At 45.3% G+C, this 13,854-nt stretch overlaps 1 protein-coding gene across 4 annotated transcripts in view; it reads left to right on the forward strand.

The window, feature by feature from the left end:
* The window catches only part of TRAK2 (trafficking kinesin protein 2), a 286,386-nt gene that overhangs the window by 237,666 nt on the left and 34,866 nt on the right, over window positions 1–13,854 (forward strand). The window lies entirely within an intron of this gene.

Here is a 13,854-nt window from a genome sequence, read left to right on the forward strand (position 1 = left end):
AAGTTCAGTGTATGATAAACTCAGTTTTGGACCAATGGTTTTTGTTAGAAATGTGGTCTGTAGTTGGCATGGTTTGCACCCTGTCCAAGTAGGGACCCTCACTCAGTCATGGTAAGAGAGTCACACAGCTAAAATAACCCCTGCTGACCCTTGGTAGATTGGCATGAGCAGTCTGACTTATCTCAGAGACAATGTGTAAAGTATGTATATACATGTTCGATGGCATGTGTAGCTGCAGATACACATGCTGTGCACATCCCGCCATCTAGTCTTGGTCTCGGAGTGTTACAAGTAGTTTTTCTTCCAAGAAGTCTTTTCGAGTCACGAGATCGAGGGACTCCTCCCCTTTCGGCTCCATTGCGCATGGGCGTCGACTCCATCTTAGATTGTTTTCTTTCCGCCATCGGGTTCGGACGTGTTCCTTTTCGCTCCGCGTTTCGGTTCGGAAAGATAGTTAGAATCTCAGAAAATTCGACGGTATTGTTTGCGTTCGGTATGGGGTTAGTTACAACAGTTCAACACCGAATTTTGAAGAGCTCCGGTGGCCCTTCGGGGTTTTCGATCCCCCGACGGGGCCTGGTCGGCCCGACCACGTGCATCTTCAAAGCTAATGGAACGGACCCCATTCCGCTTCTGCCCCAAATGTCACAACAAGTATCCTTATACAGATCAGCATCTGGTCTGTAACTTGTGTTTGTCTCCAGAACACACAGAAGATACTTGTGAAGCCTGTCGAGCGTTTCGGTCGAGGAAGACATTAAGAGACCGAAGAGCGAGAAGACTACAAATGGTGTCAGCGCCGACAGGACAAAAACACTTGGAGGAGGAAGAAGAAACCTTCTCCATCGAGGATTCGGACTCGGACGAGGTTGATCCCGAACAGACGCCGAAAACCGTGAGTAAGAAGTCGACACACAAAACACACGGAAAGACCACTAAAGCCCAGGGGACGCCACCGCCAGCAGGCCATGGCTTAACCCGGAAAATAGGTGACCGACCATCGGCACCGAAAAAGGGCACGCATGTGTCGAAGGCATCCGACTCTGGTCGAGATACCGGCACAGAGCAGACTCGAACCCGAGACAGCAGGTCAGAGCAATTTCGGCACGAGAGGGCAGCACCGAAACGAGTCGACACCGAGAGACCGGAACGCCGAAAATTTAAAAAGTGTTGACGGAACCGAAAAAGACTGCCGAAAAAGTTTCCATACCGAAACATCCGGCCTCGGAACCGAAATCAAGTTCCTACACAGAGGAACAGGGACTGTCCTCAGAAATGCAAGGACATAGGTTCGGACAAGAACTAGAGTCAATGGAGCCAGATTACACTCAGAGAAGGCTCCACATCCAAAAAGACAGGGAAGATCAGTACTCTTCCACCAATTCGGATGAAAAGAAAACTTGCCTTCCAATAGAAAGACAAGCAGCCACAGGCAAAGGTGGCAAGACAAGTAACCCCGCCACCATCTCCACCACGATCAACACAACAATCACCGGTAGCCACTCCACCACTGATGCAGTCCCCAACTCATACTGGAATGAGTCAGGACGATCCCGACGCATGGGATCTTTATGATGCGCCAGTATCAGATAACAGCCCAGACTGTTATCCAGCGAGACCGTCACCACCTGAGGACAGTACAGCCTACACACAGGTGGTGTCAAGAGCAGCAGTGTTTCATAATGTCACCCTGCATGCAGAGCCTATCGAGGAGGACTTTTTATTTAACACACTATCGTCCACACATAGCCAGTACCAGAGTCTCCCTATGCTACCTGGAATGCTAAAACACTCCAAACAGGTGTTTCAGGAGCCTGTGAAGGGCAGGGTCATAACTCCAAGGGTGGAGAAGAAATACAAGCCGCCACCAACAGACCCTGTGTACATCACGCAGCAATTAACACCAGACTCTGTGGTAGTAGGGGCAGCTCGCAAGAGAGCGAACTCACACACCTTAGGGAGACGCACCACCTCCAGACAAGGAGAGTCGCAAGTTCGACGCTGCGGGGAAAAGGGTTGCAGCACAAGCGGCCAACCAATGGCGCATTGCCAACTCACAGGCACTGCTTGCAAGATATGATAGGGCTCATTGGGACGAAATGCAACATTTCATTGAACACTTGCCCAAAGAGTTCCAAAAGAGAGCACAACAAGTGGTGGAGGAAGGACAGAGTATCTCCAACAATCAGATACGCTCTGCAATGGATGCAGCGGACACAGCTGCTAGGACAGTAAATACAGCAGTGACCATAAGGAGACACGCATGGCTGCGTACATCTGGATTCAAGCCGGAAATACAACAAGCTGTGCTGAATATGCCATTTAACGGACAGCAGTTGTTTGGGCCGGAGGTGGACACTGCCATTGAAAAACTAAAAAAAGACACAGATGCGGCCAAAGCCATGGGCGCACTCTACTCCCCACAGAGCAGAGGCACTTTTCGGAAATCACAGTTTCAAGGGGGGTTTCGGGGACAGAGCACAGAACCCTCAACCTCACAAACAAGGCCCACTTATCAGAGTCCATATCAGCGGGGAGGTTTTCGGGGACACTATAGAGGGGGACAGTTCCCAAAGAGTAGAGGGAAGTTCCAGAGTCCCAAAACTCCACCAAATAAACAGTGACTTCAACGTCACAAATCCCCAACACATAACACCAGTGGGGGGGGGGAGACTAAGCAAGTTCTACAAACACTGGGAAGAAATAACAACAGACACGTGGGTCCTAGCCATTATCCAGCATGGTTATTGCATAGAATTTCTACAATTCCCTCCAAATGTCCCACCGAAAACACACAACATGTCCAAACAACACATGGAACTCTTACAACTGGAGGTCCAAGCGTTGTTGCAAAAAGATGCTATAGAGATAGTACCAATTCATCAAAGAGGAACAGGAGTCTACTCCTTGTACTTTCTCATACCCAAAAAAGACAAAACCCTAAGACCTATATTAGATCTCAGAACACTAAACATCTACATCAGATCAGATCACTTTCACATGGTGACACTACAAGACGTGATCCCACTGCTCAAACAACAAGACTACATGACAACTCTAGACCTAAAGGATGCATATTTCCATATACCTATACATCCTTCCCACAGAAAGTACTTAAGGTTTGTATTCCAAGGAGTACATTACCAGTTCAAAGTGTTGCCATTCGGGGTAACAACATCGCCAAGAGTTTTTACAAAATGCCTGGCAGTAGTCGCTGCTCATATCAGAAGACAGCAAATACATGTGTTCCCGTACTTAGACGATAGGCTAATCAAGACCAATACGCAAGAACGGTGTTCACAACACACAAGGTACGTCATAGAAACCCTTCACAAGCTAGGTTTCTCACTCAACTACAACAAGTCACACCTACAACCGTGTCAAATACAACAATACTTAGGAGCAACAATCAACACAACAAAAGGGATTGCCACTCCAAGTCCACAAAGGGTACAGGCATTTCAAAACGTAATACAAGCCATGCACCCAAAACAAAAGGTACAGGTAAAATTAGTGATGAAACTACTAGGCATGATGTCCTCATGCATAGCCATTATCCCAAACGCAAGATTGCACATGCGGCCCTTACAAAAGTGCCTAGCATCACAATGGTCACAGGCACAGGGTCAACTTCAAGATCTAGTGTTGATAGACCGCCAAACATACACCTCGCTTCAATGGTGGAACAATATAAATTTAAACCAAGGGCGGCCTTTTCAAGACCCAGTGCCTCAATACATAATAACGACAGATGCCTCCATGATAGGGTGGGGAGCACACCTCAACCAACACAGCATCCAAGGACAATGGGACACTCAGCAAAGACAGTTTCACATAAATCACTTAGAACTACTAGCAGTATTTCTAGTGCTGAAGGCATTTCAACCTATAATAACCCACAAAGACATTCTTGACAAAACAGACAACATGACAACGATGTATTATCTGAACAAACAGGGATGAACACACTCGACACAGTTGTGTCTCCTGGCACAGCAAATATGGCATTGGGCGAATCACAACTACATTCACCTAATAGCGCAATTCATAGCCGGAATCCAAAACCAGTTAGCAGACAATCTCTCTCGGGATCACCAACAGATCAACGAATGGGAAATTCATCCCCAAATACTAAAGACTTACTTCCAAAGGTGGGGAACACCACAAATAGACCTTTTTGCAACAAAGGAAAACGCAAAATGCCAGAACTTCGCATCCAGGTACCCACAGGCCCACTTTCAGGGCAATGCGTTATGGGTGAGTTGGTCAGGGATATTTGCTTACGCTTTTCCCCCTCTCCCACTCATTCGATATCTAGTAAACAAATTGAGTCAAACCAAACTCAAACTCATATTAATAGCACCAACTTGGGCAAGACAACCTTGGTACACAACACTACTAGACCTCTCAGTAGTGCTCCATATCAAGCTACCAAACAGACCAGATCTGTTAACTCAACACAAACAACAGATCAGACACCCAAATCCAGCATCGCTGAATCTAGCAATCTGGCTCCTGAAGTCTTAGAATTCGGGCACCTAGACCTTACACAGGAATGTATGGAGGTAATAAAACAAGCTAGGAAACCAGCCACAAGACATTGCTACGCAAATAAGTGGAAAAGATTTGTTTATTACTGTCATAATAATCAAATTCAGCCATTACACGCATCTGCTAAAGACATAGTCAGCTACCTACTACACTTGCAAAAGTCAAAGTTAGCGTTTTCATCCATTAAAATACATCTCACAGCAATTTCAGTTTATCTGCAAATTACACACTCAACTTCATTATTCAGGGTCCCAGTCATAAAAGCATTTATGGAGGGTCTAAAAAGAATTATACCACCAAGAACACCACCAGTGCCTTCGTGGAACCTCAAAATTGTCTTAACACGACTTATGAGTCCACCTTTTGAGCCAATGCACTCATGTGACATACAGTACTTAACATGGAAAGTAGCTTTTCTGATAGCTATCACATCTCTCAGAAGAGTAAGTGAAATACAAGCATTTACTATACAAGAACCCTTTATTCAAATACATAAGCATAAAGTAGTTCTACGAACAAATCCTAAGTTCTTACCAAAAGTCATATCACCGTTCCACTTAAATCAAACAGTAGAACTCCCAGTGTTCTTTCCAGAACCAGATTCAGTAGCTGAAAGAGCATTACATACATTAGACATTAAAAGAGCACTAATGTACTACATTGATAGAACGAAACAAATTCGCAAAACAAAACAATTGTTTGTTGCGTTCCAAAAACCTCATACAGGGAATCCAATATCCAAACAAGGCATTGCCAGATGGATAGTTAAATGCATTCAAACCTGTTATATAAAAGCAAAAAGAGAACTGCCTATTACACCAAAGGCACACTCAACTAAAGAAGGGTGCTACCATGGCCTTTCTCGGAAACATACCAATGACTGAAATATGTAAGGCAGCCACATGGTCTACGCCTCATACATTTACCAAACATTACTGCATGGATGTGTTAACAACACAGCAAGCCACAGTAGGTCAACCAGTATTACGGACTTTATTTCAAACAACTTCAACTCCTACAGGCTGAGCCACCGCTTTTGGGGAGATAACTGCTTACTAGTCTATGCACAGCATGTGTATCTGCAGCTACACATGCCATCGAACGGAAAATGTCACTTACCCAGTGCACATCTGTTTGTGGCATGAGACGCTGCAGATTCACATGCGCCCTCCCACCTCCCCGGGAGCCTGTAGCCATTCTTAAGTTGAGAAAAATTTGACTTGTACATTTGTAAATTTGTAAATATATTACTTTTAAAGACATTATGTACATACATAAATATTTACTCCATTGCATGGGCACTATTGCTATAGTCCTACCTCACCCTCTGCGGGGAAAACAATCTAAGATGGAGTCGACGCCCATGCTCAATGGAGCCGAAAGGGGAGGAGTCCCTCGATCTCGTGACTCGAAAAAGACTTCTCCGAAGAAAAACAACTTGTAACACTCCGAGCCCAACACTAGATGGCGGGATGTGCACAGCATGTGAATCTGCAGCGTCTCATGCCACGAACAGATGTACACTGGGTAAGTGACATTTTCCATATATATATATATATATATATATATATATATATATATATATATATATATATATATATATATATATATATATATATTCATATTCGATGGCATGTGTAGCTGCAGATACACATGCTGTGCACTGTTCCTGCCATCTAGTGTTGGGCTCGGAGTGTTACAAGTTGTTTTTCTTCGAAGAAGTCTTTTCGAGTCACGGGACCGAGTGAGTCCTCCCTTTTGGCTCCATTGCGCATGGGCATCGACTCCATCTTAGATTTTCTTTCCGCCATCGGGTTCGGACATGTTCCTCTTCGCTCCGTTATTCGAATCGGAAAAAGACTAAAAATCCTCGAAAAGCGTTGGTATTTTTTGCGATCGGGAAACATCTTGCATCGACACAGACAAGACACAGTTTTGGTGTCCCTTCAGGGCTTCCACACCCAGCCGAGGCCAGGTCGGCCCGACCATAGACATTGTCAAAGCCTAATGGACCGGACCCCTTTCCGTTTCTGCCCGAAGTGCCACGCTAAGTATCCCTATACAGACCAGCATCGGGTCTGTAATCTGTGTCTGTCACCAGAGCACAGGGAAGATACTTGCGAGGCCTGCAAGTCCTTTTGATCAAAGAAGACCTTGAGGGATCGGAGGGCGAGAAAGATGCAGATGGCGTCGAAGTTTGGAACACCTCGACGTCGAAGAACAGGAGATGGCTAGCTCCATCCAAGGATCGGACTCTGCCGACTCCGACGGAGAACGACCACCTACAGCAGGCCAACATGCGAGTACGCCTGCCCTGACACAAGCCCACAGTCAACCTAAGAAGCATAAGGCCTCGGGGACGCCACTGCCTGAAGGCCATGGCTCGACCCAGCTGACAGCCTGCCTATGCTCCCAGACCCATAAAAAAATCAAGCGGTGACCAAGTTACACCTTCGGCACCGATAAAGGCCAAAATCGGGCCAAAGTTTTTGGACTCGAGCTGAGAACCCGACATCGAAAAACCTCGACACTGAGTCGAAAAAGCCTTGAAAGAGCCTTTCGAAGCCGAGGCCTTCCATAAGCATGGGCATTTCGGTGCTGAGAAAACCGGCTTCGGAGCCGAAAAAAGCCTCGTACACCGAGGAACATGGGCTCTCTAAGCAGCTAAAAGAGATGCACATATTTGAGGAGGAACTTCAACTGGAGGAGTTTGACCAAACGCAGGCAAGGATACAGATCCATAAGGATACTGGGAAGATCCAAACTGCCCCTCCTCTCAAATTCAAAAGAAAACTGGCTTTCCAGGAACAATCAGAGACTGAACAGCTGAGAGCTAAGGTGGCCAGGGAAAAATCGCCAACTCGCCATTTTTCACCAGAACTTTCTCCTCCACATTCACCACAAAGGACAGTGTCACCTACTGCCACTCCCACTGCACGGTCACCCACACACACTATGCAGTCTCAAGACGATGTAGACCCTTGGGACCTCTACGATCCTCCTGTGTCGGACAATAGCCCTGAGTGCTACCCTTCAAAACCCTCTCCACCTGAGGATAGTACCTCATACACCCAAGTCTTGGCCAGGGCTGCTGCATTCCATAATGTAAGCATGCACTCAGAGCCATTGGAGGACGATATTCTCTTTAATACCTTGGCCTCCACGCATGCTTCCTACCAAAGCCTGCCTATGCTCCCAGGCATGCTTAAACACGCCCAACAAGTTTTTCAAGAGCCTGTGAAAGGCAGAGCCATCACTCCGCGGGTGGAAAAAAAGTACAAGCCACCACCGTCGGACCCAGTGTTCATCACACAACAGTTGCCCCTGGACTCTGTGGTGGTTGGAGCTGCAAGAAAAAGAGGCAACTCAGTCATCGGGAGATGCACCACCTCCAGATCAGGAGAGTCTGAAGTTTGACGCAGCAGGGAAGAGGGTAGCGTCACAGGCTGCCAATTAGTGGCGCATTGCAAATTCTCAAGACCTCCTCGCACGTTATGACCCAGCTCATTGGGACGAGATGAGCGTTATCATCCAACATCTCCCCCAAGGAATTCCAAAAACGGGCTCAGCAAGTGGTAGAGGAGGGACAGGCAATCTCGAACAATTAGATACGTTCGGAATTGGATTCCGCTGACAGTGGCGCAAGAACAGTTAACACAGCAGTCACAATTAGACGACACGCTTGGCTGAGCTACTCCGGGTTCAAACCCGACATACAACAGGCAGTACTGAACATGCCATTTAATCAGCAACAACTGTTTGGGCCACAAGTGGACACAGCCATCGAGAAGATGAAGAAGGACACTGATACGGCCAAAGCCATGGGCACGCTCTACTCGTACCAATATAGAGGGACATTCAGGAAACCGCAATATACGGTATGTTTCAGACAACAGCCTTCAGAGGCATCCACCTCTCAAGCAAAACCCACCTACTAATCCCAATATCACAGAGGAGGGTTTCGCGGGTCCTTCAGGGGACAATTCCCAAGGTCAAGGGGAAAATTTCAGCCCACTAAGCAGGCCACTAATCACAAACAGTGACTTGCCCGTCACCCTCCCCAACACACATCACCTGTGGGAGGAAGACTAAGATTTTACCACAAACATTGGTCACACATAACCACAGACACATGGGTCCTATCAATTATCCAACATGGTTACTGTATAGAGTTCACCCATTTTCCTCCAGATATTCACCCAAGAGCGCACAAACTGCTGGCGCAACATTTAGAAATGTTACAAACAGAGGTGCAGGCACTATTAACAAAACAAGCAAAAGAACTAGTACCCCACCAACAAAAAGGAACAGGGGTTTATTCCCTATATTTCCTTATTCCCAAAAAGGACAAAACACTAAGACCAATTTTAGATCTCAAAACTTTCAATCTATTTATCAAATCAGAACACTTTCACATGGTCACACTACAAGATGTAGTCCCCTTACTAAAACAGGGAGAATACATGTCAACACTGGATTTAAAGGATGCATATTTCCATATACCCATCCATCCATCTCACAGAAAATACCTCAGGTTTGTCATACAGGGAAAACATTACCAATTCACAGTATTACCCTTTGGGTTAACAACAGCTCCCAGAGTATTTACAAAATGCCTCACAGTAGTAGCAGCCCACATAAGGAGACAACACATGCACGTATTCCCATATCTCGCCGATTGGCTAATAAAAGCCAACACTCAACAGCAGTGTCAAAATCACACACAGTACGGAATAGATACCCTACACACACTAGGGTTGTCTATAAATTACCCAAAATCACACTTGCAACCATCCCAACTACAACAATATTTGGGAGCAACACTCAATACTCCAACCGCGACTGCCACTCCAATCCCACAAAGAGTACAGTCATTCCAAACCATGGTACCAAAGATACAACTAAATCAACGCTATACAGTCAGATTTGTCAACTCCTAGGCATGATGGCGTCCTGCATTGCAGTTGTCCCAAACGCACTGCTACACATGCGCCCCTTACAGCAGTGCCTTGCAAAACAATGGAAGCAAGCACAGGGTCAACTCCAAGATCTAGTGTTGATAGACCGCCAAACACACTATTCGCTTCAACAGTGGAACCCTGTAAATTTAAACAAATGGCGGCCTTTTCAAGACCCTGTTCCTCCCGCCATTCTCACAACAGACGCATCAATGATTGGGTGGGGAGCACACCTCAACAATCACAATATACAGGGACAATGGGACAGTCAACAGAAACAACTACACATAAATCACTAAGAACTGCTAGCAGTCTTCCTAGTACTAAAAGCATTCCAACTTCTTCTAGCTCACAAAAACATTCTCGTCAAAACAGACAACATGACAACAATGCACTACCTAAACAAACGGGAGGAACACACTCATCACAATTATGCCTCCTAGCACAAAAGATTTGGTATTGGGCAATTCACAACAACATTCACCTAATAGCGCAATATATTCCAGGCCTTCACAATCAATTAGCGGACAATCTCAGTCGAGATCACCAGCAAACTCACGAGTGGGAAATACATCCCCAGATAATACAAGAATACTTTCAACAGTGGGGAACACTAGACATAGATCTGTTCGCCACAAAACAAAACGCAAAATGCCAAAACTTTGCGTCCATGTACCCACACCCTCAGGCCAAGGGCAATGCTCTATGGATCAATTGGTCAGGGATATTTGCTTACGCTTTTCCCCCCTCTCCTACTCATTCCTTTTCTGGTCAACAAACTGAGTCAAAACAAACTCAAACTAATACTCATAGCACCAACGTGGGCACGCCAACCATGGTACACCACACTGTTGGACCTCTCCGTAGTACCTCACATCAAACTCCCAAACAGACCAGATCTGTTAACACAACACAAACAACAGATCAGACACCCCAATCCAGCAACGCTCAATCTAGCAATCTGGCTCCTGAAGTCCTAGAGTTTGTCTATCTAAATCTTCCAAATGAGTGTATGGAAGTCATTAAACAGGCAAGAAAACCTACCACAAGGCATGCTATGCTAATAATTGGAAAAGGTTTGTTTTTTATTGCCAAGCAAACAAAATCACACCGTTAGATGCCTCCATACAAGACATTGTGGGTTATTTACTACACCTACAAAAAGCAAATCTCGCTTTTTCTTCCATCAAAATTCATCTCACTGCAATCTCTGCTTACTTGCAAGAGTACACACACAGAATCACTATTTAGTATACCAGTTATTAAAGCCTTCATGGAAGGACTAAAGCAGATCATACCGCCAAGAACACCACAGTACCCTCATGGAATACTAATACTGTACGTACACGACTCATGGGCCCACCCTTTGAACCCATGCATTCTTGTCAAATCCAATTCTTAACTTGGAAAGTGGCATTTCTAGTGGCTATCACCTAACTACGAAGAGTTAGCGAAATACAGGCTTTCACTATTGAGGAACCCTTTATACAAGTACACAAACATAAAGTGGTTCTCCGCACAAATCCCAAATTTCTACCAAAGGTCATTTCACCATTTCATTTAAACCAAACAGTGGAACTTCCAGTCTTCTTCCCACAGCCAGACTCAGTAGCAGAAGAGCACTGCATACATTAGACATAAAAAGAGCTCTAATGTACTATATAGACAGAACAAAACCATTTCGGAAAACTAAACAATTGTTTGTCGCCTTCCAGAAACCCCATGCTGGTAACCCTATATCCAAACAAGATATAGCCAGATGGATAGTTAAATGCATACAGACTTGTTACCTAAAAGCTAAATGAGAACTACTCTTTACACCAAAGGCACACTTCACTAGAAAGAAAGGGGCAACAATGGCCTTTCTAGGTAACATACCAATGACAGAAATTTGTAAGGCAGCCACTTGGTCCACACCTTATACATTTACCAAACACTACTGTGAAGATGTGTTAGCAACACAACAAGCCACAGTAGGATAGGCTGTACTAAGAACATTATTTCAAACAACTTCAACTCCTACAGGCTGACCACCGCTTTTTGGAGGATTACTGTTTTGTAGTCTAGGCACAGCATGTGTATCTGCAGCTACACATGCCATCGAACGGAAAATGTCACTTACCCAGTGTACATCAGTTCGTGGCATGTTCCGCTGCAGATTCACATGCGCCCTCCCAGCTCCCCGGGAGCCTGTAACTGTTTAAGTTGCAATAAACAAATTTGTATATATGTAAATAAACATTCCTTTAGACCAAACTATGTACATAAATATCTATTCCATTGCATGGACATCTTTACTATTCTCATTCTACCACTCCTACCTCACCTTATGTGGTAAAACAATCTAACATGGAGTCGATGCCCATGCGCAATGGAGCCGAAAGGGAGGAGTCACTCGGTGCCGTGACTCGAAAAGACTTCTTCGAAGAAAAATAACTTGTAACACTCCGAGCCCAACACTAGATGGCAGGAACAGTGCACAGCATGTGAATCTGCAGCGGACATGCCACGAACAGATGTACACTGGGTAAGTGACATTTTCCATATATATATATATATATATATATATATATATATATATATATATACACGTTGTCTGAGTAAAACAAGACCAAAACGATAAAAATCCAACATACACACGTCAAAAAATCCTTTGAAAAGTTTAAGCACGTCTCAATCCATAGGGGTAAGTTGATGTATCCCTTTAGCACAAAGTACCTGGGATGCGTCAAAAACAGACAATGTGCCTCGGTTCTTTACTGTGCAGGGGAGGTGAGGCGTCTGTTCTTTACTCACAGGAGAGACGATGTGTCAATTTCCCAACACGCTGCCTCTGTTCCTTACTGTGGTGCGGGGCCAATGAAAAATTTGCAACCAGGGACAATACATGGAAAATCGAGTTGTGCTGTGTTGATGAGACTGTAATGAAACAGGTGCTGCCTCCATTCTGCAGCCTCGAGACAGGCGCTATGTCGATTCTCCATCCATGGGACAAGCACTGCATCAATTCTTGCTCCACATTGATGTGTAGATGTTCTCCTTCAATTCACCAGCTTGCACTTCCAAGGGCCCAGGGACTGGAGTTGGCACCACTTGGCAAGTCAGGACTCTCTGCAGAAGAGCCCAGGCACTGGTTGATGAAGTCTTCGATGTCCCTGATACTTTTCAAAGGGGGCAAGCGCATTCCAAACCCTTGGAGAACCTTTGTAAGCAGGCTGTAGAAAGCCTGGTCCAGTCCTTTCACTCCCAGGACAGGAGCAGCAAGCAGCAGGCCAGCACAACAAAGCAACATGTAGAGTGGCAGTCCCTCCTACAGCATTCAGCTCTTCTTCCTGGCAGAATTTCCTCAGTCCAGAAGGATTCTAGCTATGTGGTGTCAGAGGTCCAGTACTTATACCCATTTCTGTCTACAAAGTAGGCAAACTTCAAAGAGAGGTTTTTGTAGCGCAAGACCCTGCCATGGCTCCAGACACATCGCATGGATTTGGAGACTGCTTTGTGTGAGGACCGGCACAGCCCTGTTTAGGTGCAAGTGTCAGCTCCTCCCACCACTCTAGCTGCGGAAGACCTATCAGTCTGGTGATGGGCCAATAGGATATGCAGGGCACACCTCAGCTCTCTGTGTGACTGTCTGGAGTGAATGCACAAAAACAGCCCAACTGTCATCCTGACCCAGATGTGTATTCAACAGACAGTCAGAGACATAGAATGATTAAGCAAGACAGTGCCCACTTTCTAAATGTGGTATTTTCAAACTTGCATCCTTTGGTGAAGTTGGTTTTTGAATTATATTTTTAAATCGTGAGTTCAGAGACTGCAAATTCCAGATCTCTATCTGCTCCTACTGGGAAATTACACTTAAAAGATATTTCAAGGCAATCCCCATGTTACCCTATGGGAGGGATAGGTCTTGCAATAGTGAAAAATGAAAATGGCAGTATTTCACTGTAAGAAAAGGAAAACACCAATACATGTCCTTCCTTTTAAATGACCTGTACCGTGCCCATAGGGATATATTGAGCCTACTTTAGGGGTAACTTACAAGTAATAAAAGGAAGGTTTGGACCTGGCAATTGGATGCACTTGTCAAGTCAACCTGGCAGTTTAAAACTGCACACACAGGCACTGCAATGGCAGGTTTGAGCCATTTGTGGGTGGCACAATCAGTGCTGCAGGCCCACTAGTAGCATTTGATATACAACCCGTGGGCACACACAGCGAACGTTACTAGGGACTTACTAGTAAATCAAATTGGCCAATCATGAATACACCAACCACCATTTGAGATGGGGAGCACTTGCACTTTAGCACTGGCTGGTCAGCAGTGGTAAAGTGTCCAGAGTTC

This window comes from Pleurodeles waltl, chromosome 3_1 (assembly GCF_031143425.1).
Source record: "Pleurodeles waltl isolate 20211129_DDA chromosome 3_1, aPleWal1.hap1.20221129, whole genome shotgun sequence".
Classification (NCBI taxonomy): Eukaryota; Metazoa; Chordata; class Amphibia; order Caudata; family Salamandridae; genus Pleurodeles; species Pleurodeles waltl.